The sequence below is a fragment of the Phalangium opilio genome, unplaced genomic scaffold (assembly GCF_054372755.1).
Source record: "Phalangium opilio isolate 3A_F unplaced genomic scaffold, DU_Popi_V2 ptg000089l_1, whole genome shotgun sequence".
Classification (NCBI taxonomy): domain Eukaryota; kingdom Metazoa; phylum Arthropoda; class Arachnida; order Opiliones; family Phalangiidae; genus Phalangium; species Phalangium opilio.
The window spans coordinates 4,576,319-4,592,917 of NW_028324194.1; positions in this window are offsets into that span (position 1 = coordinate 4,576,319).

The following is a 16,599-nucleotide window of genomic DNA, read 5'->3' on the forward strand; positions in this document are numbered from 1 at the left end:
GTTCTTTCAAATTTAAGGTATAGTGTTATGTAACCTTAACTTTTCCTTTGAGCTTTGTTTGTAGTCTGGAGGATAGCTGCAATAATCATGCACTTTTTCAAGAAAGCATGAAACTTGGTATAAAGTTAGTTTGAACAGAAGTGAATCATATTACAGCTCCCTAGAAGTGCAGGACGATATAACATCACTGTGCATCAGCATTGTCTCCCAGCACTGAAGGGGAGAGGGTAAATGCGAAACGCAGCGGCGAATTTGTGAACTGAACCAGAGGAATGATTTTGGCGCGAAAGAAATTTTTAAAAAGTGGGGAAGCAAACGGAAGTAAGTGGTAGCCAATGAAAAATGGTTTGAGAGAGAAGAGCGCTGAAGGAAACAAGTTGTTCGATACATAGTGTTGGGTTGTGAATATAATAGTAGAAGTCCACTTTATGTTTCCGATTTTAAAAATAACTGGCCGGTCTATAGGTATTTCGCTCAATTTTAGAAATTTGTTTTCCTTTTTTAAGTCTGACAAAATTTTTTCAATGCTTTAACGTTTTCCGTTTGCGAAAGATGCTGATCAATATTTTTCAGTTTTACAAAACGTTTTAGTCGCTTACGGTTAAGTGCTTTTAATATCACATAAATCGTGTTCAATGTGTCTTTCATTTGGGCATTGTAATTAAATACATTGATCATAGGCTTTTTTCCTGATTAGCAAAAGAAAAATAAGCCATTCTAAATCAAAATTATAACGCGTTAACAAGTTTCACACTAATCACGAAACTGACAGCCATTCCCATCAACCGGAATTTTCGTAGGCTAACGTAACTCCAGATCCGGGTTAATGCGCAAACTAAGCTTGTGAAACTGAGCTATAGATGGCGGGCTTGGATGTCCTGGAAGAAAACGCTGTATATAAAAGCATAATCTACGTCCAGTACTTATAGGGAGCTGTAATATGATCCACTTATGGTTTGAAGTATATTAAGTCAATTAAAGATTGGAGGCATTCCGTATCTCTGTTGTGACAGCCGTGACAAGCCGTCAAAGCGGCCGTGAAATTGTAAACTCACCTAACATCATTTTACGTAGCACCCCTCGAGATACGCCGCCTTCGAGCTATAGAGAAAATGTAGGGGTCGTGTATAAAGCGAAAATCTCTCCGATTCGTTGGAGCTCGGTAAGGAATGAAAGAAATTTTCAATAGAAAATCAAACCACGCGCTACAAAATGAATAAAATAATTTAATACTTAACTGCTATTACTGAAATTTAGAATAACAATTTGGCAACATAATTAAAGGCATAATTTCGCATAAGCACAACTCCAAGTAACACCTGTTACTATTATTAATAAAAATATTTAACCATAAATATTATTAGAGTTGTAAACCATTTTTTTTAATCATTCATGTGTAAAACCCTCTATGGTTTTCGGAAATTGTTCTATAGCCAACTGCTTTAAATCTATTTTCATAATTGCCAGGGCAAGTCAGTTTTTCAGTGGTATCAGAAGCGCATGCGCTTCTGGTGGTATTTCTTTGACATAAGAAGCATATTTCCCATTTTATCTCGGTTTCTTCGTTTCCTTTTAAATTTGGAGAATCGTCTTTCACTAACACGAACTTGTTCATAATTAAGCCGAAGTATAATTTAACTTGGATTTAACTACTACGGGAGCTAAAATCTAATTTTATAATAGAAAAATTCCGGTAACTTCATAGTGAACCACGCTCTGCATTAAACAACTTTGATATGAAGTCCTGATATTTTTGTCATGCAAAAGATCACTAAAACCAGGAGTTCATAATAACCCGAAGTACGAAACTGGTTAAAAAGTCCGTAACATCAAAGTTTCGCCGTAAAGCTCAGCGGATTCATACACCGCTTAACTCCCAAAGAAATAGTTACGCCATATTTTAGCGCCCACGCGCATTAACTTACACACTTCCGGTTTAGCACTATTTTTATCTTGTGATTTTGGGAGCGAAAATGGTTCACGTCTGCTTCTGTCGGAACGGTGTAAATTAAGCCTTGGCTAAGAAGTTGGCTTTTAGTCGGGGTTTCTATTTTTCTACAAAACATTTAAACGATCGTCAATGATGTTTTGTTGTGATATGTGTGAGTGAGAATTCCGTGGTTAAATTAAAATGGTTGGACAAATTTATTCGCAGAATCTTTAATATAAGAATTGCAACGTGTTTCTACGTCCACCATATAGCCATTTTTCTTTTCGACGGAGATCCCAGCCAACGGAAGTTTTGGAACGAAAACCAAGGAGCATAGATACCACAACGATATACTGTAAGGTTATATGTCCATAAACAGGCTAGTCCTCTCTATGCGCAACGACAGAATCTTGTTGTTCGCGATTTTTACCATTAGCTCCATGGCCGGGGGGTTCCCATTCAACCGAATCTCAATGGACAGAATCGCATTCGACAGAAAATGTTTGGCTAGAATTTCAAGATCTAGCCAATTGGCTATATTCCCGATGGACCGAAATCCCAATCGTCCGAATATGCCCTTAAAAATACATCAATATAACTTGAAACACACAAGGCCGTCAGCGATTCGGTGGTGTAGTTTTAAAATATATAAATTAAATGTTTCGTGATACTAATTAGAACGCTCACTTTCATTCCTTTCAAGGCAAGAGATATTTAGAATTAATAAACAAATTGTGCTTAAAATGACGCATAATCTTAATGGTAGTTCCATCAATTTTTAAGTTTTAAATCAAAATTTTAATATTATGGTTTCGGTTAGGTTCGGTTCGGTTAGGTTATTTTCCTATTAATTAGCTACCACCTTTTCCAAAATATTCTCGTAATAGTTAGCTGCCACCTTTTCCAAAACAATGGTTCCAATAATTCGTTGCCACCTTTTCCAAAATATTTTCCTATTAATTAGCTGCCACCTTTTCCAAAATATTCTCCTATTAGTTAGCTGCCACCTTTTCCAAAATATTCTCCTATTAATTAGCTACCACCTTTTCCAAAATATTCTGCTAATAATTAGCTTCCACCTTTTCCAAAATATTCTCCAATTAATTAGCTGCCACCTTTTCCAAAATATTCTCCAATTAATTAGCTGCCACCTTTTCCAAAATATTCTCCTAATAATTAGCTGATAACGTGATAAATATGACTTAAAATAATAAAAAAAACTACAATTCCCTTTAAAAAGTAAATTTTCGGGGATCTGAAAGTATTTGGTTCTTCTAAACTAAAATAGGTGCTTAATATTTTACAGAATGTTCGCGTATGATGCTCAATTTCTTTGACCATTATTTTATTATAGATCAAAGAAATTGTTTGCTTGCAAAGATGCCATCTTTGCGCTCCCGGGAATTAAATTCATTTTAGTTCCATCGGGTGTATATGCGCATGCATTCTTGTCCCAATAGACCGAATCCGCCAAAAGTGTGGGTTTTTCGGTTGATTGGGACTGGTTTCGGCCGAATGCGATTCGGTGCAATGGGGCAGAGCCCCATGGCCAGTTTCATACTTCCCCCCGAAGGGTGGTTATTATGAACTGCTGCTAAAACCCCGTAAATAACCTAAAAAACCAGAAAAACATTCTATCACCATAATACCAAAATTTACCCTGAATTTTCAGATCTTTACAACTTAACAAGCATGAATTAGCAGTATTGGGATACCGAATTTCAAACGGAGTGCCTGTATCATAAAAATATTTTTCAATCTTTAAAATATCAAGAATAATTAAAATATTTTCAAATTATTACTTAAAAATGTTGACAGTTGTTTATTCTTAAATGTTGCGAAATTATGACTTTAATTATGTTGTGAAATTATTACTTAAAAATGTTGACAGTTGTTTATTCTTAAATGTTGCGAAATTATGACTTTAATTATGTTGCGAAATTATGACTTTAATTATGTTGCGAAATTATGACTTCAATTATGTTGCGAAATTATGACTCTAATTATGTTGCGAAATTATGACTCTAATTATGTTGCGAAATTATGACTATTTATGTTGCGAAATTGTGACTTTAATTATGTTGCAAAATTGTGACTTTAATTATGTTGTGAAATTGTGACTTTAATTATGTTGTGAAATTGTGACTTTAATTTTGTTGCGAAATTGTGACTTTAATTATGTTGCGAAATTGTGACTTTAATTATGTTGCGAAATTGTGACTTTAATTATGTTGCGAAATTGTGACTTTAATTATGTTGCGAAATTGTTTACTTTAAAATACTTCATACTGGCTTTCATGTATAAGGAGTGTTTTTTTATTGGAAGTAACTTTTTTCCTATTGTGTTTACTGCTATGAAAATGGAATACATTTAAACCATAGAGGGTTTTATACATGAATGATTAAAAAAATTGTTTACAACTCTAATAATATTTATGGTTAAATATTTTTATTAATAATAGCAAAAGTGGATGAGTGGAAAAGTATGAAACTGGCCAAAAGTCGCGAGTCATCAGAGTTTCGCCTTAGTTGACCGTTTTATTGGCGTAGCTATACTGGGCCTGTTCACTCCCTTAAAGTAGGTCTTGTATTAATCCGCGGTTACGCGGTTACCGTCGTCTGCTATTGTGTATGTTAGAACTTCCTCGATTTGTGTTTGTAGTCAGGACAGAGTAGCTGGTAATATTTTAAAAGGTATTTGAAGGTATAATATGGATTTAAGTAAGGTTATAGAAGCAATAGAAGAGCGCATAAAACTAATTACGTTTAAAACAAATCTCGGTAATTTAGCTATAGCGCGAGCAGCTTGCGTCGTGATGCGCGTGATCGAGTGGGCTATGGTTAAACCAAGGAGCATAAATGACTGAACTACTTTCAGTAGCGAGTTTGCAAGTCCATCGGTCACTAAATAGTTATTGGCGAAACTTTGATGTCCGCGTTTTTTAACACAGGCTCTATGGCCATTGTCATACTTTCCCTCTCATCCACATTTGATAATAGTAACAGGTGTTACTTGGAGTTGTGCTTATGCGAAATTATGCCTTTAATTATGTTGCCAAATTGTTATTTTAAATTTCAATAATAGTAGTTAAGTATTTAATTATTTTATTCATTTTGTAGCGCGTGGTTTGATTTTCTATTGAAAATTTCTTTCATTCCTTACCGAGCTCCTACGAATCGGAGAGATTTTCGCTTTATACACGACCAGGAACCGATACCATAACTAGTTATGGTATCGGTTCCTGACACGACCCCTACATTTTCTCATAGCTAGAAGGCGGCGTATCTCGAGGGGTGCTACCTAAAATGATGTTAGGTGAGTTTACAATTTCACGGCCGCTTTGACGGCTGTCACAACAGAGATACGGAATGCCTCCAATCTTTAATTGACTTAATATACTTCAAACTAACTTTATACCAAGTTTCATGCTTTCTTGAAAATGTGCATGATTTTATTGAAAATCGACAGTTATCCTCCAGATTTATCAAAGGTACAATAAATTTCACAGATTTTACCTTTGCGAACCCTTACGTTGATATAATGGGTCTTCATGTTATAGGGAAAGTGATAAATTAAGTTAAAATTAATTATTGATTTTTGGTAAATTATCTTTTCACATGCCGTATGTTTGTCTATTATCCTTCCACTCTATTCTACAAAAATCTTTACTTTTATATTTTTGGAATAATTTGGGTATCCTCACATTGATCCGAATTCCCATTGGACAGAAATCCCATTCAATATAACGAATGGGATTTATCAAAAACGGATAGAACGTTGAACGTAGAAAATTCACTACCCATCCTTGCATACTTTATTGAGAAACTTCGTCTGCTTATATTTTGACTCCACCCACAAATTTTGAATATAGCGACTTCTAGAGATCAAAAATGGCATTCTTATCTCTATTTTCGTGGTTAAATATTTTTTGCCGAAATTGCGCCAGTGGACAACAATGCGATAAAACTCCCGATTTAGTGGAATTAAATTTTAAAGTTAAGAATTTAAATAATTGATGTTTCTTTTTTTAAGTATCTAGTTTTTCTTTCTTTGTACTAAAATTATTATTGTACTACAATTATAAGTTATTATTATTATTTACTTGCCTTATGCAGTATCTATTTTCAAAGCCCAAAAATATTAGAATAAGGCCGATAGATGGCGAGCGCGAGTTTTTAAATTATGAGCCACTCTCATCAAAACATACAAAGTAGTCGTAGATGGGTAGTGAATTTGCTAGGCTAGTACAAAGAAAGAAAAACTAGATATATAAAAACAAACATCAATTATGTATATTCTTAACTTTAAAACTTCATTCCACTAAATCGGGAGTTATATCGCATTGCTGTCCACTTTGCTTTTTTACCACTGGCGCAATTTCGGAAAAAAAATTTAACCACATTTTCGATCTCTAGAAGTCGCTATATACAGAATTTGTGGGTGGAGTCCAAGTATAAGCAGACGAAGTTTCTCAATAAAGTATGCGAGGATGGTACTAGAGGCAAAAGCTACGATCCGACGTTCTTAGTCTTAGTACATAAATCCGTTTTTGATGATATGGAGCTTTAGTTAGCATATAGGCCTACCAACTAAATTTAGAGAATACCAGAAAAATGTTAAAAGTATTCGGCCATATCTTTGCTTGATATTGCTTGGAAATAGAAGGTATTAGCATGAAGGTTTTGAACAAAAATTAGAGAAAAGTTCAACGGTTTTCTTCATTACATTTATAGGCTAAGAAATAAGTGTATTTTATCCCTTTTAATTACCATGCAAGCCTAATTTCTAATAAACTGTTTCGAAGTACGGCTTATTTTACTCTACCCGGAAAGTTATATAATCCTTAATCTCTTCAATGAATGATGATACTATTATTGCGTCCCCTGGTTTAATTGTTTAAATCAAGTGTTGCGCTTTTAGTAAACGCCCAAGGTGCGGGGTTTCGGTTGTATGGGATCTCACCATTAGAGTTATGCCAAATGGGATATCGGACAAATGCGAGGAAATTCCTAACTATCGTTGTTTCTCTACAACGGGTTAGTATTACCAACCCAAAAAAACAAATGTCATAAATTTGAAACTGAGTTCCAATTAATAATCTGTATTTTTTTAAATTTACTATTATCTAAATTTTGGAAAATTATTTCCAACTTAAAAATTTCAAATCCAAAAACTCAAATTATAAAAATTTGGACAATTGATTGAAATCTTGGTTTTTCATAAAAGTGGAATTTCTACTTTTTAACCTTGCATACACTTTTGCAATTAGAGTCCTGCACGACCTTTAAATTTAATTTAAATCTTAATTGTTTTATTACTACGATAAAACCGTTATATTCAACTAAACTAATAAATAAAATAATTGAAACTATGATAATTATGGCCTTACAAGAAGTTAAATTTGCTATTTTAAAATAGAAAATATTTCCAAAGTTTAGAATGAAATGGGCAAATGACAAGGTGATGACGTCATAAATGTGTTGGTTTTTAGATAGGCAGCACGCTATTGATAGTTTTTAAAACTTGGACTAAACATGAAAGTTTTCCTTTTTGTTATTAGTCCAGGGCTCCATTGACAGTGCCGCGTGCGCTGTCATATCTAAGCTCGAGGTGACGTCACAACTGTGTCATTTTAATCAGGATGTGTCAAAGATTTTTAAACAATTTTTATTACACGTATTTTTCTAAATATAGTACAACAAAGGCTTTCCTTTTAACTTTGTTGAAAAAAAATACATTTCAATACTAAATTGAATGATTGATTTTAAGATAAACGTTGCTAGTAATAATGCGACTCAAATTCAAATTAAATGTCATTATTTCAAAGAGGGAAAAAATTAATTAAATTTAATTTAGACGATATTGATTGAAATTTGATTTTAATTAGATTAAATTACTGTTATGAAATAAGGTTTATTAGAAAATATTAAGTGGGAATTTGGGTTGATCACAATTTTAAATTCAAGTGTCGTGATATTAATTTTATTACAGGAAAAAATGTTAATTTAATTAGGTTTAATAATTAAGAGGTGTATCGAAGTTAAACTTTACTCTGATTTTAAGTGTTGTTTTGGAAAACATGAAAATATTATTTGAAAGTTTTTTTTAAATGCACGTCTTGACACTGTTGAAACTGCGCGTGTTCGGGTCATATAACATAAACACCTTAAACCAAAACATGATAAGAACAACAGTGGGAAGAATAAACTGTAAAGGTGGTGTAGCGAAAAAAATTTGTGTTACAAACAGTTAGAACGATAAGCCAGAACTAAGATCTCGCTAATAAGGATAGACTCATAGAACGCAAATTGCTTAATTTTTATCTGGGCTCGATAACGAGCAGCGTGACGGTACTTCTTATCGGCTTCAAAACCAAGGGAGATGACAACTACTACAACCTTGTCCAACCCAAAGCCCATTCAACCCGGCGACAACAACCCATTCGTGGCCTGGAAGTAATATCGGGAATGTATCAAGACATTAGCTCGAGGTACAAACCGCTACATTTCTGCTGCATGTATTGGGCCCACCGTATCATCATTTCAGGGAGGAACACTGAACAAGGTTTATCAAACAATTGCCATTAGGTAAGTTAATCGCCTTTATATAAGACTTCTTCGCCATTTCCAAGGATCACATCATCTGTTTGCAAAATTCCTTATGAGGCGTTTCCGTTTTAGATCGGGAGCCCAACCTAACAGAATTACGCTCGAAAGGAGGTATTGGAATTCGTGTATGGGAAAGATTTCAGTAGTACGTCACAAGCACCAGCTTCACTGTCGCCGACTGTTGAATGAGGTGAGACTTAATTTTAAAACTTTTATGACAGTAATTTGGTTAGGCCTGAAAAATGCAACAATCGAGCCGTTCTGGCCCATGTAAAACGAGGTGCATCAAAGTGAGGAACTAATCTATTTGGGAGAAAGACTTTGTATTACAGAAACCATAAGTAACGATACCTTTCGACAAATAAATGTGGCTCGTACTTCTGCGAAGAAGGTCAAGCAACATGTACACTGGTCCCAAATAACAACGGACATATCGTAATGTCAAGAAAGGCAGCTCGCCAACGTACACACAATGTACCGAACATACACTTGAAGTGATTCAACCTCGGGTAAAACTCTCAATCGAATGGCTTGACAGAGCGAATCGTTCAATCCTTGGCAAGAAAGACGTGTGAAGACGGGCATGACATAAAAAAGTAATAATATAGTATAGAGCGAAATCTTCAAGCCAACTACCGTCACCGGCGGAAATGCAGATGGGACGAAGAATCGAGGTTACTCTCTCATAACAACCACAGAATCATTGGAACCGCAACAAATCGAAATAATCTCTATACAATCTCGAGAATTATCCACCCAGAAATCATTTGGTAAAATCGTTTTGTATCCATTATATTTGATTGTTAAAAAAATCGATTATTCATTTATTTGAAGACAATGGAGGATAGATAATGTCAAGTTCAAGGTTCAATGAAAGGGGTCAGACGGATAAAGCCACAAAGCCAAACTCCTACAAGATCAAAACTGAAAATGGAAATATAGCCTTCTTCGTGGTCCACTCCATCAATTTCTACCCCTACCGCAATACGTAACGTCGGAAATCCAGAGGCAAACAACTCCCGAGGACGAAAAAGCTAAAGAAGAAGAAATCGTGGCAGTCACTCTCGGTGGGAACAAGACCCTACGACTTAAGAGGGGACAATCCGGAGAAATTGCAGCGACATACACGACAACTACGACAAAGTTCATGGGCACAAGCGCCGGAAGTACAACTTAACCCGCCAAGACACAAACTCTCACCTTACTTCAGGAATTAAATACCGCCACCGGCAATTCGGGAGCCAAGTCAACATTCGCAATGCAAGTCAGATAATAACAATCGGGGCGTTGCGTTCGAACCACTAAACCACCTGTCATTAGTACTAATTAGACTAGAGACAATCATTTAGCTTAAAATATTGAAAACTTCGAATGAATCCTGGAACAAATTTGAAACTAAAAATACAGAAATAATGAATAGGAGGAATATGAGGAATTGTTTCAAAGGTGTTTTTGATATAATAATGGTATGGGTATCCAAAATAATTCTGGTAAATGGATAAATTGAATTTAACTAATTGTTGATATATAGAAAATTATCTCGTCATATGACGGATCTTAGGCTCGCCATTAGGCGCTTCTTTCTTAATCATTCTTGCTTTTTTATTTTTAATGACCCTTTTCTTTCTACTTGATACTTAACCATTCTTATATATTTACAACGTCTTAACTAATATCCATTATTTCTATTGGGGCAACTGGTTTATAACTCAGTGTTTTTATCTAATTATAACATAAGTGGATCATATTACAGCTCCCTATAAGTACTGGACGTAGATTATGCTTTTATATACAGCGTTTTCTTCCAGGACATCCAAGCCCGCCATCTATAGCTCAGTTTCACAAGCTTAGTTTGCGCATTAACCCGGATCTGGAGTTACGTTAGCCTACGAAAATTCCGGTTGATGGGAATGGCTGTCAGTTTCGTGATTAGTGTGAAACTTGTTAACGCGTTATAATTTTGATTTAGAATGGCTTATTTTTCTTTTGCTAATCAGGAAAAAAGCCTATGATCAATGTATTTAATTACAATGCCCAAATGAAAGACACATTGAACACGATTTATGTGATATTAAAAGCACTTAACCGTAAGCGACTAAAACGTTTTGTAAAACTGAAAAATATTGATCAGCATCTTTCGCAAACGGAAAACGTTAAAGCATTGAAAAAATTTTGTCAGACTTAAAAAAGGAAAACAAATTTCTAAAATTGAGCGAAATACCTATAGACCGGCCAGTTATTTTTAAAATCGGAAACATAAAGTGGACTTCTACTATTATATTCACAACCCAACACTATGTATCGAACAACTTGTTTCCTTCAGCGCTCTTCTCTCTCAAACCATTTTTCATTGGCTACCACTTACTTCCGTTTGCTTCCCCACTTTTTAAAAATTTCTTTCGCGCCAAAATCATTCCTCTGGTTCAGTTCACAAATTCGCCGCTGCGTTTCGCATTTACCCTCTCCCCTTCAGTGCTGGGAGACAATGCTGATGCACAGTGATGTTATATCGTCCTGCACTTCTAGGGAGCTGTAATATGATTCACTTCTGCTTTTACTAATAATAGATGCCTTGGTTTCTATTATTAGTTCAAGGCTGCATGGAAAGTGTCACGTGCGATGCCCTGCCTAAGCACAAGTTGACGTCATAACAGTGTCAAAGATTTTTAAAGCGCAATTTTTTGTAAAAGTATAATACGTATATACATCAAGGGTTTTTGAAAATATATTTTAATACAATGCTTATTCTTTATATGCTACTCCCTTTAAAATTAAACTCGTTATCAAATATAAAAATGATCATATATTCATTTTATAATTGAAAATATTAATTAAATTTAATAAAGTATAGAGTTGCATAGAAATTAAACACTGAATTCATTTACTTGTTTTTATTTCAATACGGTTTACGTGAAACTATTAATGTGAAATTTAAACTTCAATCCTAAATATATTCTTAGCGTCCTGATATTACCCATCAAGGAGAGGTATTACCCTGGACGTGTCTGTGTGTCTGTTACCGCCTTAGCAGTTGGCAAATAGGAGTAAAGATGTTTACAATTTCTGGAAAGTGTTGGAAGGTAAAAGAAATTCGGAAAATTCAATTTCATTACGTTTCCCATTTTATACCGTTTTTTCTTGGCATGGAGTAATTTTATGGTAGTGAGAATAAAGGTTTTCCTTAAAAAGTCTTACATCGCAGCTATGTCTTCTTGAATACTACTTCATGGATTGCTAGCAGTTAATGAAAAACGCCATTAATTAACGCTCTCAATGAAATATTTTATTTTTCCTTTTTTTTGTGGGGTTTCAATACAAATTGGGTACATAGGTCCGCAGCAAGGATGCGATTAATCTGGTTTCAGTATGTGTGTAAGCAGGGAAGGAAATGAGGTTTACTTGTGAGGTGACGGAAGGGGTGTAGGGGTCAAGTCATCACCGGCGGACACGGGGCAGTCGGCACCTATAGGATAGGATCGCCGACATGTGTCGTATTCCCTCAAACTTTGCCGCCTAGAAGCTTGGCTTACAGGAGTGCGACACACTCCCGGCCAATGAAATAAGTTAATGTTGGTATGGTTTAGAATAAAACGTAATCTCCTACAAAAAATTTGTTTTTCTTCAAATATTTTCTTGATATGACCCATGGTGAGGCAAATCCAAATTGGTATAACCTCCAAGAAGTAATACGGCCTAAAACTTGTCCATCTAGTTTCTAGCAAAAATCCTATCTTTAAAAAGACCTATTATAATTAAGTTAAATTTCGAATGAATTTAAAAGCTATTAGATTATGTTTTAAAAATCCTGTTGGTGGTTTTATTATCTATCCGCGTTATTTAAGGTATTTTATAAAAAAATAATAGAATTTGCTCCATTTTTATACGAAGAGGTTGAAGGTCAATTATAAAAACTTTAGTCTCAAAATGTTAAAAAATCTAATTTTTTGTTAAATATGAAAAATCAGTATTGAAATGAAAGCGGATCCAAATGGTCACAATTTAAGACGCAAGAGACAATTTAAAGAAATGAACATAGAACCAGAAGTGAGATGAGGCTAGAAGTGAAGGGCTCTAGCATTGGTAGTAGATCCTGGCACTAGTGAACAAATTTGAGGGTTTTATGCCGCTTCAATCACGCCTACACTTGAGAGAGAAAAATTGGACCCAAAAAAATTTCTTACCCCTTCCCCCTCAAACTAAAGCCGCGGAACACGGACGCTGGTGCTTGAATCTAGTTCGGCCGTCTACCACCGCGAGCGTCTCACGTTTTGGAGGGAAAATTCTGAAACCGCCACCAGAGGGCCAACCGTTGGTGTGTTATCAAGAATATTCACTTTCGCCGAGTGAAGAATTTGGTTAGCTCAGTACTTCTAGTCTAGTCTCATCTCACTTCTGATAGAACAAATGAGCAAGTAAGTGTCGTCAATCATACAATTGCAATATAAATTATATTCAACCTGCTTATAATTCAGATGCCAATACATAGTGATCTTTAATTGGAAGTAAATAATTGGTACACAAAGAAAGTAAACTTGTTATAAAATTCTGGGATCGTAAGTTTCCATTGAAATGACAAAATTGCAGCCATAAAGAGATATTAGAAAAAGCGAATCTGCTCGGTGAAAAGAGATGATAATGGTATGATGAAAAATTACTATCTTGACTTGAAAACTGTCGGTAATGATTTGCTCAAGTTCGAGATATATTTAAATATTTTTTAATTATGATTTGCCTCGCTTTAATTTAAATGTATATCTAATTTCTATTGCTTCTAATTTTTCCATATTTATTTTATAATCTTTTCTTATTACAGGCCTTGAGCTCCTTGCACAGAAATCCCCATCGATGGTATAAGATTTCATTTCGTTAGGTAGCCCGAACCGTAGATCGTAGAGAAGAATCCAATAATAACAAGTTGCTGAGTATGTCAGGTAACGCGAATCTGGGATCGAATTTGCTAGCATTTCTACTTTCGCATACGGGATACGCTGTGATAATCAATGCATTTATATATATTAAAAACATAACAAATTAATAACATTTATTTAAACCAAAGTAGAAAACCTAGAAAAACTTCTACTTATCGAATGAAAAAGTGACCGTAATCTGTAATCTTTAGACATCAAAGGCTTCGCATTCCGAAAAAGAAATACATCGTCGATGGGGTCAAAATGAAGTTATTCCGATTTGCTCGAAAACTGCACACGTCTTTTACGAACCTCATTTTGACCTAAAAGATTTATCACCTTTAAAGATCTAGAGTTTCGGCTATAACGCTTCCAGTCAGATAATAAAAATTATGTCCATGTTTAATTGTAAAGTAGTTGTACGGGTGTGGAGATTCACCAAAACAATGCAATTTACACCTCTTGAATGCATATGTGCTAGTATTTTGTGACCACTGGATTTTATAGGAGATTGTTATTGACTATATTGGAGAGTGCAAAAGTAAAATATTGTTAACCTGCTATCACATATGCCTTACACTTTAAAATTGACATTGATGGTTAAATTTTATCTTGACCTCTTAGTGCAACTGCACCGGAGAGCGCGGAAAGTTTCTAATTCATGTCGAATAACATTCAAAATAGTCATTATAAAAGTTGGAAACGTTTAATTTCAAATATGGTACTAAAGATACTTGAGTGCAAATAACCCCTTAAAAATCTTTATAAGTTTACGTCGAAAGGGTATTTTCTACGAGCTTGGGGAGAGAGAGTCGAAATCTCTAAACCGATGACGTAGATTCCGTAACATCATCAACTGCATCCTCGGCATCTACGGTACCGAAACGTCTCACCAAAATATAATGGTAAATAGTGCCTGGCAGACCTTGTTATACCCTACCTAAGACTGGGGTGTGCGCAAGGTATTCAGGAAGGCGTTCATTGCCGCTTATGGCCCACCAATATTTCTACTCAATCCCAGTTTGTCCTTCAAGCTACAAGCACATTTGCTTTATGAAAGCCTACACGGCGTCAGGTTGAGTCTCCTGGTTTCCGATTTGCCAGAAAAAAAGGCAACCTCTATTATCTCTATACATTCCAAAAAATAAGAATATTACAGTAGATCTTGCCTCAAATCTGAATTGTGACGTTACTATACGCCATAACGGCACACATGTGTTTATCGAGAGAGTTATGGGGTTATGAGGCTGTTATAATTTCGAAAACTCTATTATCTTGCGAACAAAGTGTTGTCCCCAGTTTATGTCGTAGCGTAAGTATGACAATTTATTACATCCTTAACGTTAAGGTGGATGCATTTTAAGGTAGCAGGCTCGCAAAAATTTAGTTTTTTTTTCAAGCTACATGACTTTTCCATGAATATAAAAAATTTACTTGAAATATGGCCGATGTGACGTCATACGTCAAAAATGTGAAGTAGATGCCGAATACAATCTCGATCAAATTTCGTACTTTTGATTAGAACGATTAGTCGAATTTCGTGAACCATTTGAAATTGAAACACAAAATATTGATTTTTAACTGAAAAAATCAAGGGTTTTCGCCACAATAACCTAGTTTGCGCTTCCACTTCGGATATTTCAAAACCTTGGAAAAAATGTGCGCTAAGACGCGACAGAGAAGCTCTACACTCTAAGAAATGGAAGTGTTAAAAACGTGTTAAAACGGTGTAAACACCGTAAAAACACCCACAAGAGAGTTTTATTACCTTGACTTTTTAGGAGTCAATTTAAAGTGTAAATTCGGTGTAAAATAACACTATTAAAACACCGTTCGAAATTAAACCTGAAAAATTATAATACTGCGGGTTTCTTAAATAAGGTCTTTCATTTATTTTTCATTAATGTTCTAATATTAAAGTCAATACAAACAGTAAAAAATTATTGAAAAACGTAATTGTTAAATCTTTTTTAAAGATGATATTCATGAAAGAAAACAGTTTTATCCTTTAAATAAAATTAACAAAGAAATTGGTAATCTGGCGGTGTTGTACTTTCATAAAACTATGCTAAACGTGTTGGGCGACACTCTTACAGGTGTTAAGCGATACTCTTAAAAAACGAGACTAGGTTTGGTACTGGCCTCACAGTAGGGCCTGCTTGAGAAGCCAAAGTGGGGAACTTGCTTTTGTGACATGTTTTATCATTATTTTGAGAAAAATTCGAGTACAAAATGGTTTTTTTTTGTAAAATCTGTAGTGCAAATTAGATTAAACGCGTTTCTGGTGCTCGAAAAACTCTTAGTGAAAAGAGATTATTAAATTTAACAAGAACGTCTATATCTACTGCTTGAATATTATAGCCTCCAAAACTAATTTAATACCCTATGCATTTGTACAAATTAAAAACTTTCTGCCTTTTTCAGAAGTTTATAAACCCGTAAAAATGACTTTATATGCAACAACCCTCGCTTAAAGAGCTATAGTTCTGCATGTGAGAACTTTCCTCCCTATAGGTGATGAAGTTCTCTAAAGATGGGACCCTGCTATGAATATAGCACTAATTGCTAATAATACTGCGGAATGGCGGATAATCAAAATTTAATTAAACAGGAAAACCATACTCGATATTTGAGTTATGCCTCATGAGTGGTCAAAATGTAGCTATAGTGTTTTTTACGTCATCGGTTTTGCTCTTAAGTCTAGGAAAAGTACTAGAATTTCTACTATTATCCTACCAATAAATCTCCAACTCTTAAATGTGTTACGCGACACTCTTAAAGGTGCGAAGCGACACTCTGAAAGGTGCCATGCCGCACCCTTTAAGGAGTTGCACAACACTAATATAAGAGTAAAAATTCACTTTCAGTGCGATATAAGAGTTAAAAAGGTGTTAAACTACACTTCTGTTGCACCATTTGATTCTTCTCTTTTCCACCAATTGCTCAAATAAGTGTTATTAAACACTTTCAGGGGTGTAAATGAACACCTGTAACGGTGTCAAATTTGGACCCATATAAACTACTTTTAAAGGTGTTAAAGCACACCCCAATTTCTTAAGCCGCGTTTACACGAGACACTTTGAAACCGTTTTAAACCGTTTTGGAATGTACAATAAAGAATATTAAGTTGATAAAACAAGAGATCTTTCACGA